The sequence below is a fragment of the Equus caballus genome, chromosome 9 (genome assembly GCF_041296265.1).
Source record: "Equus caballus isolate H_3958 breed thoroughbred chromosome 9, TB-T2T, whole genome shotgun sequence".
In the NCBI taxonomy this organism is placed as follows: Eukaryota; Metazoa; Chordata; class Mammalia; order Perissodactyla; family Equidae; genus Equus; species Equus caballus.
The window spans coordinates 92218888-92233781 of NC_091692.1; positions in this window are offsets into that span (position 1 = coordinate 92218888).

Consider the following 14894-nt stretch of genomic DNA (forward strand, 5'->3'; position numbering starts at 1 on the left):
AGCCCATCCCTCTGCTGAAGGTATCTTCAGAGAATAGGTCCTGCTAACAATACCAGTCATGAAGATTAGATCTTACCTTGCTGTGACTGAGCATCGGAATAAAGCTCAGAGTTTGGGGACTGGCCAATGTAAGAGGAGGATTATTGGAGCTAAGAAATGATAACAGGTAACAAAGTAAATAGCACTGTGGCAGTAAGAAGGCCAGCAGAGCTACTGATGATCACTCGCAATTATAGCAGCTGGACTTGAACCACCTCATATAAAGCGCGTGGAGGGAGACCCCTTGAAAGATGCAAAGGGGATGGGTGGCTCGTTGCTAGGTTTCTTCGCCCCCTCCCCTTCCAACCTCTGAAATAGTAAGAGATGATTGAGGATATGCAGGGCACTATTTTAAATAAAATTGCTCTCAAAAATTTTTAAGTAGAATTAGGAAAGATTAAATAGATCAACCAAAGCTGAAGCGTCGGTGGCTTTGAGATCTCAGAGTTCGGGCTGTGTTTTGACTCAGCATGACCTATTCCACCAGCCATGCTAAAGGGAGTAACAGATGATAGGGGCCAAATACACCTTCGCAGGTCTTCATCTCCCAGCCACTCTTATGACCGCATAGACGCCTCATCTCCCTAGAGAGGTATCTGGTACTAAGAGGTTAACTGGTCAGAGTTTTCTGACTATTTTAAATATTTAATTTGAGCCTCATGAAAGCTCATTAAGAGAAAAACAGATCAATATTCTAATTTTTTTCAGCTTAGAAAATTACCTTCCCTAACCCTGCATCTTCTTCTAACTTCATGCCTACTAACTGCTTTTGTTTCAGGGTTCAACTTCTATCCATCTTCCCTGACCTCACCATATGACAGCTAAGGCCTCCAAGAGATTCCTTCTCACATGCTTTTATAACATCTCAAACTTCTCACTCATTGACCTCATTCCAATTTTAAAACGTCTGCAACCTGAAAACTTTTTTTTTTTTTTTGAGGAAGATTAGCCCTGAGCTAACATCTGCTGCCAATCCTCCTCTTTTTGCTGAGGAAGACTGACCCTGAGCTAACATCTGTGCCCGTCTTCCTGTACTGTATATGTGGGATGCCTGCTACAGCATGGCTTGTCAAGCGGTGCCATGTCCACACCGGGGATCTGAACCAGCGAAGCCCGGGCTGCCAAAGCAGAACGTGCAAACTTAACCGCTGCGCAACCCGGCTGACCCCTGAAAACTTTTTTCTTAAAAATATAACTCTCTTTCTAGAACACAAACCACACAGAAACAGGAACTACATTTGTCTTGTTCTACTCCATTGCAACACCTTTCATCGGGCCTGCCACACAGTAGATGCTGTAAAATAGTACTTCAGAATAAATAAATGAATCATGAATCAATCAAATTTACTCTAAAGGAAAATTGATATTCAGAGAGCTAAACTGGAAAATATGAGAAGGGAATGCTGGAACCCACATCTTCTTCCTTAGACTACAGAGTTTTACCTAATACTCTTTTTATTTTTCAAAATATAGTAGAAGAGATATACACGGGGGAAAAATGTAGATAACATATATTAAGATTTTAAAGAAGTGAATGAAATTTTTAAAGCATGTAAGTCTGAGAATATCCTCGATCTTAAAACTCCCAAGTTTCATTTCCTCTAATTCTTGAGCCAAGCTTCACAAAAGCAATTATCACGTAGTTTGTTGATTTCTTTCCCAAGTGAATGTTTGCCAAACACTCCCCATCAAAGATTTCATATGCATTAAATATTTATGCCCAAGCTGTTACATAGAAAACTTGAGTATATACTTTGCTTTTAGAATTAATTTATTTCTAATTTTTTAATGCAATGTAATTAGCTGAATTGCTCTTAGAATATAATCACTTGTTATATATTTGAATAAGTTAATCACAGTTTTGTGGAAATGTGACTGGTTTATAATTGCCTAGGAACCTTAAATTTTCTTTTCAGCTAAAAGAATGTGATCAAACTTAGTGGTCATTTAAATAGAGTCACATTTAAGCATGGCTTTATGCAAAGAGTGACCTTGGAAAACGTGCCTTGTGTCTCTATCTATGTCAATCAAAAAGGAAAGTGAGAGGTTTTAAAGGAAACCCCTTAGACCATGCCACATCTGTAGCAGAGGCAGTGTGACCACACAGAAGCTCACAGGTTGGGATACAGAACGCACTCTGACCTTGGTCAAGGTTATTATGATCAAACAACCTTGGTTTCCACGTGTTGAAAATTACCGCACTAGACTTGATAGTCTCTAAAGAACTTCCTTAGTTTCACTCTGCACATTTTATAATCTTCTTTTAAATACAGCATCTGCTAAACTGCATCTAGAAACATTAGTGATGACTGCTTTGTATTTGCACAAGGATTTATAGCTTTCAAACCAGATTCATGTAATGCTTTCCTACTAGATTTTCAAAACAAGGCCAGGAGGAATGCTGTTACCATCCCCAATTTACAGCTTAGTGAAAGAATCCAGGTTCAAAGAAGATCAGTGCCTGATGGTTAACAGTTCCAAACATTCTTGGGTAGGGCGGTCACCCAATATCTCTCCACTTTTATTTCTGACCTCATCAAAGGTCAGAACCCTTCATTTCTGACTTCATCGAAGAGCGGAATTTATCTACACTAAACCAGATGATCTATCATGCCTTTCCCTTTTCAGATTTAGTCTATAAAATATCCTTCAACACTTTCAAATTCGACCAGGAATTTTGGCTGCATCTATTGGCACACCATCAATGGTCCTGCCTTCTTGATTCTCAAGACATGAAGAGGGGCCCACCTGGTGGTGCAGCGGGTAAGTGCGCACGTTCCCGCTTCAGTGGCCCAGGGTTGGCCAGCTCGAATCCCAGCTGTGGACATGGCACCGCTTGGCAAGCCATGGTGTGGTAGGTGTCCCACATATAAAATAGAAGAAGATGGGCATGGATGTTAGCTCAGGGCCAGTCTTCCTCAGCAAAAAGAGGAGGATTGGCAGATATTAGCTCAGGGCTAGTCTTCCTCAAAAAAAAAAAAAAAAAAAAGACGTGAAGAGTGGGGAAGTGGCTGCATGACTACTGTCAACTGGTGCTGGGGATGACTTTATCCTGCAGTCCCTTTTACCTGCCATTTGCATGGAATCCCTTAGTTTGAGAACAAGTAAAAGATCCCAAGTGGAAGACTTTTGAGAATGACATAATATTTACTGGCACATTTGCAGTGGAACTAATACTAAAATAAAGTAGTGGAATTTTTGATATGATCCCAGATCTGCCACTGATATGATGTTATATCTTAGCAAATAACTTATCTGGTTAACCATTAAATAATTACCACTCACAATGATAACAAGGATACTACAAACAGTGATAACGCTTACTAATTATTTATTATTTACTCTGTGCCAAATGATCTGCTAAGTAATTTTATATCCACCATTGCATTTAATTCTTCAGATTTCCCTATCACAAAGGTATCATTTTACTAATTTTATAGACAGAGAGACTGAAGCCAAGACTAAGACTAAGTTTATGTAGCTGAACACTCTCTATGCCCTAGGTCAGTGGTTCTAATCCTGGCTGTACATTAGAATCATTCCAGAAACTTGAAAAAGCAAAATGTCTCACCTCAAGAACTTTTGATTGAAATAGTTAGCCCACTCATTGCACACAATTGCATTTTAAATGCTCATTATATTAGGCAACTGTGTGGAAAACTAATGTGTTTGGATGCTGATTAAACAAAGATAAAGAGACTGGCTTCAAAGTGCTTTCAGCATTATAAAGGCAAATGCCACATAAACTCAAAAGCAGAATATTACAAGCCCAGTAACAGTGATGTGCAAATAAATGTTCCATTGAGAGACAAAGTGGAAATGTTATTTGAACAATTTGTTTAATCTTGGTTTATTTTTCTCATCTGTAATTGAGGATAAAAATAGCTGCTCCCCTACCCCCCCCCCCATCATTGGAAGATCAAGCTGAAGACCGTATGTTAAGGGTCCTTAATACTGCACTTGGCACATAGTAAGTGACTACAAGTGGATTCTCCTTTCCATGTTTACAAAGTGCTATGGAGACCGCAGTTCTCCATCTGTGAACTAGTGATCGTAATACCTACTTCACAAGTTCCTCTGGGGATCAAACAAGACTGCAGATGGGAAAAGTCTGAAGATCAAACAAGCCTGTAGATGTGAAAAAATAAATGCAAAATGTTCTTATAATTCTAAGTATCTAAGCTGGCAGACATATAGGGCTGTAGGGGAGGAAGAGAATTCCTCTACCCCGTCTAGGTCCTTATGGCTGGTCTATGAATTAAGTTGACATGAGACAGAATAACAGGAGAAAATCAAACAAGGCTTTGTAACATGTATACATGGGAGAAACCTAGGAAAACTGGGTAACTCACCAGAATGGCTGAAGCTGTCACCTTAAATATCATTCTTAGCTGAGGACAATGGAGGTTGTTGGGGGTAGTGGTTTGGGACTTCAAAGGGGAGGAAGGCAATTCACATGAAATTGGAAAAGCAAATGTTTGGTAGACAGAACTTTGATAAGAATGGGCTTAGTAAGAACCTTCCCAGTCTGTGGATACCCAGAGTTATCTATGGTGATGGTCTGACCTGGGGACATGCCTTCTATCTTAAATTTCTTTTAGGCAGTTAGGAGGAAGATCAAAGTTTCTTTCAGAGTCTTTCTTCCTAAAAATAATCAAGCCAAGGAGACACATTATGGAGCAGCCAATTCTGATCCCCCATAGGGCCATGAATCAAATTTTCCTGTCATCCCAACCCCATCCTGAGTGGCTTGTTTTGAAGTGTGTCATGGTATTTTAAAAAAATACTTTCTTTGAACTCTACAGAACCATGTTGTACATTTGGCTTCTTGTCCTGAAATATCCATCCATAGTCAAAATAATGGCTGGACTTGATGATCATCTTTTGGAAGTGGAGTAAATCAGAACCTAGGAAATTCTCATTCCTACTTATTTCAACTATGTTATTTTTTTTGGCCACTTTCAATTATCTTTTCTTTCCCACTCCAGCATCCTGGTAACTGAAGGCCATAGGCATGCTGACTTTCTTTCTTAATTCTGCAAAATATCAGATTTATATTCTGGAGAAGTTGGCTGACTTGAGGCAATGACCCACTTTCATTTCATCATTCTTTTTCAACTCTCCATGACTCTGAGGAGGATGAAAAAAACTCCACCATCCACAAAAAAGAGACAGCACTGTTCTTTAAAATGACTTTTATAAGTTTTTGGATGAAGTGTAAATTACATGGAATAGTAGAAAGATCCTGGGCCTGGGTGTTAGTGTTCTCAGTTTCACTCCTGTGTCTGCCATGGAGTCCCTGGTCCTCGAGAGGGCTGGGGTTGGAGGAGGCAGCATGGTGGGTTATGGAGACTCAAAATAGGTTCTCCGTGAAGAAAATCCAGAAGGCATTCTTCAGCAAGAAATTATGTGGCAGAGTTAGAGCTACAGGCTTGGTGTTTGGATCCCACAAGCACATTCTCCTTATATGCTCCTGGGGAGCACCGGGCATAGCAGTAGTCACAGGTATTTTAATTTTCTTTTTACTTGACTGTTGTTCTCATCATGAAGTGCTCTTAGAGGGAAGAAACTATGAGTTTTGTCTTGTCCCTCAGCCTAGCACAGTGCCTGACCTAAGAAGTTCTGAATTAATGTTAATCTCAAATGAGTCAACGAATGAAAGGATGCATGATAAATCTATGATGAATGATTGTAATGACAAGCACACTTTTCAAGGCAGACATTACTTATGGAGGGTCTCACTCACTTCCGCATATTGTAAGATCGATGTTAACTGAGCACATTTACTGACAAGATCAGTGGTATGTTTATTTCCATTCAATAATTGATCCTACCATGTAACAGGAACTAGAAGTAAGACAGTGTTCTTATGCTCTTGCAAAATTTGGTCTGAATGTTTGCCAGATCTGAGAAATCTCAGAAAGACACCTCATATGCAGCCAGTCTATTGCATTTCTCTGAGCAGGAGAGTCCCCTGATCAAATCTTAAGTAGGGGGCAGTTAGGTACTTCCAGTAAATAAATCTGGGGTAAACCAAAGAAGATTATCTGATATTTAATAAATTTAATGTGGGGCCAGCCCTGTGGCCAAGCAGTTAAGTTTCTGCTTCAGCAGCCCAGGGTTTTGTGGGTTCGGATCCTGGGTGTAGACATGGCACCGTTCATCAAGCCACACTGAGGCAGCATCCCACATAGCACAACGAGAGGCACTCACAACTAGAATCTACAACTATGTACTGGGGGCTTTGAGGAGAAGAGAGAAAAACAAACGATTGGCAACAGATGTTAGCACAGGTGCCAATCTTTAAAGAAAAAAAATAAGTTTAATGTAATTATTAAATAATGGAATCATACTTTCAAATACTATGAATTCTCTCATGATTAGAATCCCAATGTGAAGAGGTGTCAGTCAAAAGCTTATTTAGAAGCTGAAGACTTTGCACTCAACATATTTTTGTCGTTTTTGAGCTTTGTCCCTTTCCAAGGATACAGAAAATTAATTAATATCAATATTAATAATAGTAGTAAGTATAATATCTTCTATTCACTTATTAGATACTATGTACTTTTATGTGTAATGTATATTTGTTATGTCTCTGTAAGGTATTGATTAGTTTCCATATGTTATCTCGTGTATTTGCAATATTAGTTTATTGCTACATACATTGTCCCCATTTGCCAGTGAGGAAAAGGATGTACAAGGCTGTTACAAACTCTCTAAGGTGACCCATTGAAAGGTACAGACTGAGGATTCAAATTCAGATTTCTCTAATTCCAGAGTGTGTGTACTTTTTTCCAGTCAGAAGTTATCACTGACAAATATACAAAAATGTTTGGTTTTTTTCCAAAAGGATCTATTGTAAAGATGCAGATGCTATTGATGTCTAGCTCACATGCCCTCACCATTCACCTTCACAGGGCAAAAGCACTTGCTATTGTGAGGGAGGCAGACATTTCCTCTACCCGCTGTGGGTCCTTCTGGCTGGAGAACAGATAAAATTTGCGTGAGACAGAACAACAGGAGAAAATTAAACAAAGCTTTATAAGATGTATACATGGGAGAGGCTCAGACAACCTGAGCAGCTCACCAAAATGGCTGAAGCCACCACCTTAAATATCATCTTCAGCTAACGACAAAGGAGGATGTTGGGGGTGGGGGAGTCGATCATGGGAGATTACCACACAAGTACAGTAAATAAGGGTCTGGTTATTATGCAGACTTGAGTCCTTGCCTTCTGCATTGATAAGAGTTTCTAGAAATAAGGTCATCTCACCTTCCTGGTACAGAGAGGGAGACACCTTTACAGATGGAGATTCCCTTTACAATGTAAATATCTCTTAACAAAGTGTAAGTAAATTCTACTTTTCAGAGTTTCTTTCCTGTCTGCAGTTTAAGTAACCAGCCCCAAATAATCCTCATACCAAAGAGACATATCTTGGGATGGCCAATTCCAGTCCCCCACACTAAAAACACCTGTGTCTTTCTGTCTGAGAGCTCTTTTTTAAAAAATCTTGGCTGGGGGGCATACTGCATTTATGTGCAGGGCAAGTTCTAAGTGCCAGGGGATCAGTGACCTCAAGAAATGCAGCCTTCACCCAAGGACAAATGGGGACTAATGGATAAATCCACCAGCATCCTTATCCCAAGTTAGCCAAACTCTGAGGTTTGTTCTTCAGTGTCTCCCAGCATTTCCTCCCAGTAAATCCCAGTGGAATTTTGCCTCAGTTGCCCATAGTAGCTACTGGATAATTTTGCAAATTTTATTGGCCATCTTTCTTTCCTTATCTCAGTTTCCCACTCAATTACAGGTAATTCTTCAGGTAAATTCTCAAATAAACTGCTGCCCCTCAAATTCTTATCTCAGAGTTTGCTTCTGGGAGAATCCAAACCAAGATTGTAATGACAAATTTTTTGAAATTTCCCTATACTTCACTCATTGCAGGTTAATTAAGTTCCCCAGTGCTTCCATGGTTCCCTCTTAAATGTTTTCCGGTTTGATCATTTCTGTCCTTGAAGCAATCCTGATGGCTTTGATTGTGTCTGTAAAACCCCAGCCGGGTAATTAATACCTATTGCTAGTACGTGTGGGGATGTGTTGTCTGAGGCAATATTTGCTTATTTCGCTACTCTGTAGACTTTCAAAACCATGCCCTTTTCTTAAACAGCCTTGGGGCACATGTACCATAAAGGATTCTGTTACTTAAAATGCACCCAGCACATTAATAAAACATCAGGCGAAAACTGCAGGAAACACAGCCAGCTGACGGTCCCACTCCTTTCTTTGGTCAGGAGTTTGCTGGGTCTTTTTTCTCCTTTTTTCTTTAATAGGCCTATAACACTCTAGGAGATATCTAATTTGGGCTGAGGATCATGGATACCTGAACTCTTAGAGAGAGCTGTAAAAACTTCAGAGAAGCCAGGGATGGGAATTAAAGTAGTTTTTGGGGGACATCTGGGTGGAATTTAGGTGATGGGAAAAGAGGGTCCAAGGACAAAGAGTTGAAGGGATTTTATAGTATATTTCTTCTCACTTGGCTGTATGACTCCTTCCTTCAACTTGCATCTCCTCTCCTCACCATAGAAAAGCAGTGCCCTTGTGTTCCAGAGAGACAAGGCAAGGGGTCTTATATTACACTCTCTGCATCTCTAAAATAAGGATGATCTTAATACATGTGGCCAAATATGTCTGACTCCTTTATACAGCCCTGAAGAGGGATATTTTTATATTAGATCCATTCTTTGCTTTCTGTCCTAAGTATCTGTTGAAGTTGCTCCAAGACTATCTTAAAATCCTAAAATTTCAGTTATTCAAAAGACAGGCCATTTTCCAAAGACAGCGTGAGCTTGCATATTTCCTCATTGGAGGACATGGTGTTTTATCTTCACAGAATAATAATATTTGTATTATATATCTGTATATATTTATACATATACACAAATACATATTATATACACAAATATAATATATATTTATATTATAATATGGTATATATAATATCTTGTATAACATATATTTGTACATATGATATATATACAAATAATGTATATATGTATTATACAAATATAAAATATATATAGTGTATAATACATAATACATATATATAAAAAATACATATAATACAAATACATAATATTTGTGTATATATACAGAAGTATACCTACTACTGTTTATGAAATAATTGCTACTTGCTAAGCTTTTTCTAGGTGATCTTTGTTTCATGCATTTTTTTATTTACTCTTCATCATGGATCAATCACCTTGGTTCTATAATGAGTCCCACTCTACAGATGAGTGGATGTGTCTTCTCAAATTGCTTCTGCACATACTGTGTGGGGAAAGACATCTTGCATTCTTAAAAATACTCTATACGTGCGTTGTCCAATGCTGTAGGCACTGGACACATTAAATAAAATCCAAAAATTAAATTAAATTTAAAATCATTTTTTAAATTAATCATATTAGCCATATTCTTTTGCTTGGTAGCCACATATGCCTAGTGGCTATTGTATCAAGCAGCAAAGATTTTTCATCTCAAAAAGTCTTATTGAACAGCGCTGCTCTTTACTGTTGACGTTTGAATTTTTTGTTTTGTTTTGTTTTTTGAATTTTTTTATTTTTTATAGTTGTGAACATTATATACATGTAATTTGATTCCGTTTTTTGTTTGTTACAAAATCATAAGCTTTTTATTACATTAATTTTTATCCTATCTTATATTATTTAATAGATATATAGCTTCATATACTCTACCTGTCTGGTTATAACTTTTTCTCCTTATAAATGTGACTGATGAGAATCTTTCTGTTTGATGTATTTTCATATTAGCAGTTATTTGAGGAGGCAACTCAACAAGATGTCAGTCAATCCCCAGATGGGGTAACTTCTGAGGGGTTTTCATATATGATCGCATATGTCTTCGGTCATTGATCTTTTTCTCTTCAGCCTAAGAGAAGGCTGGCTGTGGGAAGAATGAGTGAAGAAGTTTGCTTACACGGGGGCTGGTTTCTTTGGCATCACCTCTCTCTGACAGATCCCTCCATAATTCTTTTCTTCCTTCCCAAATTCAAGGACGCAGACCCCGTATGTTCCTCGTCTGCCCTTTCAGGAAGTATTTGTAACATAGTTTTGGTACCTGATTTAATTAAATTGGACTCCTAATTCCATTTTACTCTGCAAACTTGGGCAAAGTGCTTTATCTTTTGGGATCTCAATCTTGATCACAGTGCTCGAAATAGAGTAGGGGCTCAATACTATTATTATTACTTTAAATTTTGAAACGCAACTTCCGCTGACTTCTCTTCAACTTTGCCGCGTACATTTAAAGCAGGCTTGCATCCTCCCCACCCAGAAACACCCAAGGACACGGAGCCAGCTCCTGGGGTGGGATCGCTAAGTGCCAGGGTTTAGTGCAGGCTGTATCCTGGGAAGTTCTGTTCGCTAGATGTGCCCTCGGTTTGTGACATGGTAGTGGATTTTCAGACTCTTGCCTTATGCCCTGCTTGCTTCTTCTCACTGGTCCCTTGGATGCAGCCTGTCTTGATGGGACTCCCTTTTCACTCTGAGTTAGGTCTGCGCTCTGCTATTCCAGGTGACAGATCCAACCTGAGCCCAGCCGGACTATTTCCAGTCTCAGCCATGAGCCCTGCTATCCCATCATGTTTACTCCACATTCATCCAAAGAGAATTCCTCAATGCATTCCCCACCAATTCCTGTCCACCTACTGACATTGTTATAAGCCATTAATTTTATTTTCACAGAAAATATAACAGTAGGATTTCATCTACAGACAAGAAGTTTGTTCTGCATGGAAATATTTTTTAGAAAACGGGAATATTACACTATAAATCTGTCACATAAAAGTGATTTCCTATTTCTGTCTTAACTTAGATGCTTCTGAAACAAGAAATATTATCTTTCTTCTACATACAGTGTTCTCTAACTGTCCTGTTTGTATGCTTAATGAATATATTTAATGACAAGGCTAGGGACAGGATGACAAATGGGAATGTAGAAGGCTTCATAACGATGCTGATAGAAATAGACACTAAGAAATCCACCAGAAAACGTAGGGCACAGCTTAGCTTCATGATCTTCCATTACCGGTAAGACAAGACTTTTGCTTCAACACTCTGGAGTTAGTGATTCCACACCTGCAGAGCAGCCCAGCCCTGCAAGGGAGGAGAGAGGGTCTGACACCATCTCCACTCGCAAGGAGCGTGTAATCTGGTGAGGGTGACAGACATACAGACACACCATGTCAGCGCATTGAGAAATGTGAAACAGCTCAGCAAAAGCATGGAGAAGAAAGGGAGAATATATCTGAAGAACTGAAAGTGGTTAGAATTACTAATGCACGGGCAGAAAGTGCAGTGCTGACAAGTATGGCTAAATATACAGAGAGAGTTCCTATCAAAAGTAGGATTTGCTCTCATATTTTTTAAATTTTTATTTCTCCTATTTTGAAATTGTTTAGACCAACAATACTATAATATCATCTCAAGGCATAAATTTTCTCAAATTTTTTTTGCTTCTCTCCCTACAATTCTCCTCCCTTCCTCTCTCAAATTCTTTCACTTTCTCTTCTTTCATTTGTCCTCTGGGTCTCCATTTTTTCCTTCATTTGAAAAAATTATAGATTGAATGTCAGTAAACCAAAGTCATTGGCCTAATCTTAATTTAGTGGGATAGGTAGATGTCTATAAAACACATCCAGTGGAATAAAATCTGTAGGAACAAAGTATTAAAAGCTATACTCAGAGTAGGTGTTATTTGAATAATTGACTGACAAAGATTTTTTAAAGTTTGCCATCTAACATGTGGCATAAAGTAAAAATAACAATTATTTTATTTGAAAGTAGACTGAAATTATGTCATAATGCATTAACCAAATACAATGACCACGCTGCGTTGATAGATTCAATGAGCTGTAGTCCAAATACTTGACTGGGGGAAGTGACAGTTGAATTGTGCTTTGAAAAAGGGGTAAATTTTCTGTACATAATGTTGAATAGAGACAGGCCTGATCAAGTTGATCTCATGCATATTTATGAGCATGGCTGGCTATCAAAATAGAAACTCTACTTGTTCCTATGTTTTCAGTAGCAATTCAACGAATACCCAGAGTGGCTTAAAATGTGTGTGTTTGTATATGTGTGTGTGTGTGTGTGTTTGTGTGCAGAGAGAGAGTCCCCAGTATTGTACTGATTGGACATTATCATCAGAATTCAAACACTGCCATGATTTCACTCTGCTGTCAGATCCATCACTTACATTACCCAAAATTCCCTTGCCTCAATTTCTCTCATTTCTCCTAAACTTCTTAAGAGATCAGAGTTAATTTTTTCTAATGTGGACTCTCCATGACTTCACTATCTACTGCAATTCTCTGTGTTTTTCACACTTTAATGCTCAATTAAAATAGTTTGGCCTAGTGAAGTTCTGGAGTCTATTCAAAATCATAAGACAGTCATACAACCGAAAAATGTTTTATTTGTGGTAGTTAATAGGCTACTTAGCAAATATTTTCACTTCTCCTCGTTGTAAGTGCAAAATAGCATGAGACTTCTCTGCCTCCCTGGAGTTAAATGTGACTATGTGACTCATAACATGACCCTAAGTGCTACGTGCCCCCATGGGCGAGTTTCAGGAGCCACGGCTCGATTTTTCTTAGCAAACAGAAACATCCAAGATGGTGGCTGCTGCATCAGGAGGGAACGGCAGACGTTGAATTCTGATGACCAGTGGCACGCTGCCGTGACAACAACCACCACACACACACACACAAACACAATGTAGCATTATTTGGGGGACTGGGAAGGAAGCAATAAGGACGGAAATATCAGAGGCTGGAAGGAAAGGAACACATGTTATTCAGTAGCAAAATTTGGTAAAACTGCTGCTTACCACAACTTAGAAGACAGATAATAAACCTGATAAACTTTTGTTTTTAGTGGAGATAATTGCAGATTCACACACAGGTGTAAGAAATAACACAGAGAAATCCCTCGCACGCTTTGCCCAGTTTCCCCCAATCATAACATTTTGCAAAATTATAATAAAATACCATGACCAGGATATTGACATAGCTACAATTCACTTGTGTTATCCAGATTCCCCCTGTTTTATTCACTTTCTGTGTGTGTGTGTGTATTAAGTCCTGTATGATTTTATCACCTGTGCATGTTTCTGTCGCCACCACCACAGTAAAGATTCTGAACAGTACAGTGCCGAGAGCATCCCTTATGTTGCTCTTTCATAACTACACCCACTCTCTCAGCCCTCCTCCCCCAACCCCTGGCAACTACAAATCTGTCTTCCTTTAATACAGTTTTCTCATTACAAATGTAAACATACAGTAGGTAACCTGTTAGGATTGACCTTTTTTCACCCAAAATAATTCCCCGGAGATTCATCCAATCTGTTGCACGTATCAGTAATAGTTCCTTTCTCATCCGGGTTTCAATTTGATTTTTGCTAACGGCTAATGATGTTGGACATGTTTTCATGCCTTTATTTGCCATTTGCATATACTCTGGTGAAATGTCTGTTCATGTCTCATGGTTATTCTGAGCCCCAATTTCCAGTGCATGGGGGGAGGCATTTACCACACCACCAAACAATTCTCTTCACCCCAGCTGGGTGTCCTACAATTCAACTCAGTTCTGACACTCTGCCTGGAGATAGCATCAGACCCCTCAGGTTAAGGGCTCGGTCCTACAACATCCCCACTGCCCCCACTTTAGATTGCCACTTGCAAGCCCAAGTTTTCACCTCTGCTTCTGCCACCAGCCATTGATAGATTGGAGGTTTCAACAATCCCCCTCCTTGGATGTGTTTAATTTGCTAGAGCAGCTCGCAGAACTCTGAGAAACATTTTACTCACTGGATCACCAGTTTATTGTGAAAGGATGTAACTGAGAAACAGCAAGATGATAGAGATGCTTAGGGCAAGGTGTGGGAAAATGGTGATGAGCTTCCATGTCCTCTCCAGGTGCGCCACTCTCCCCAAATCTCCACGTGTTCACCAACCAGAAGCTCTCTGAATCTTGTTCTTTAGGTTTTTACGAAGGCTTCATTACATAGGTGTGATTGATTAAAACACTGGTCACTGGGGACCTGTTCACCCTCCAGGCCCTGTCCCCTCACAAAGGGAGGTCAAGGGGTGGGACTGAAAGTTCCAATGTCTCAATCACAGAGTTTGTTCTCCAGGCAGTCATCCCCCCTCCTTAGGTGACCAAGGGGCATTCCAAAAGTTATCTCATTAACATAACAAGAGATACCCTTCTCTCTCTCTCACCACTTAGGAAATTCCAAGGGTTTTAAATCTCTGGGCTAAAAAAGAGACAAAGGCCAAATATGTATCTTATTATAAATCACAGTCTCACGATATGTTTTGCCCTTTTCTTGATTGTGTTGCTTGATTTATTTTTTTTTTTTTTGAGGAAGATTAGCCCTGAGCTAACAGCTGCCACCAATCCTCCTCTTTTTGCTGAGGAAGACTGGCCCATCTTCCTGTATTTTATGTGGAAGGCCTGCCACAGCATGGTTTGACAAGCAGTACATAGGTCCGCACCCAGGATCCAAACCAGCCAACCTGGGGTTGCCAAAGCGGAATGTGTGAACTTGACCACTGTGCCACTGGGCCAGCCCCTGTGTGTTTGATTTTTTATTGTTGAGGATTGAGAGTACTTTATACATTTTGGATATATTCTTTGTAAACGTTTTCTTCCAAACTGTAGCTTATCTTTTCCATCCTTTTAACCTGAGGTTTTATAGAGTAAAAGTTTTTAATTTTGATGCAGCCCAATATATTGATTTTTTTCTGTAATGAATTGTACACTTGGCGTCAAGTTTA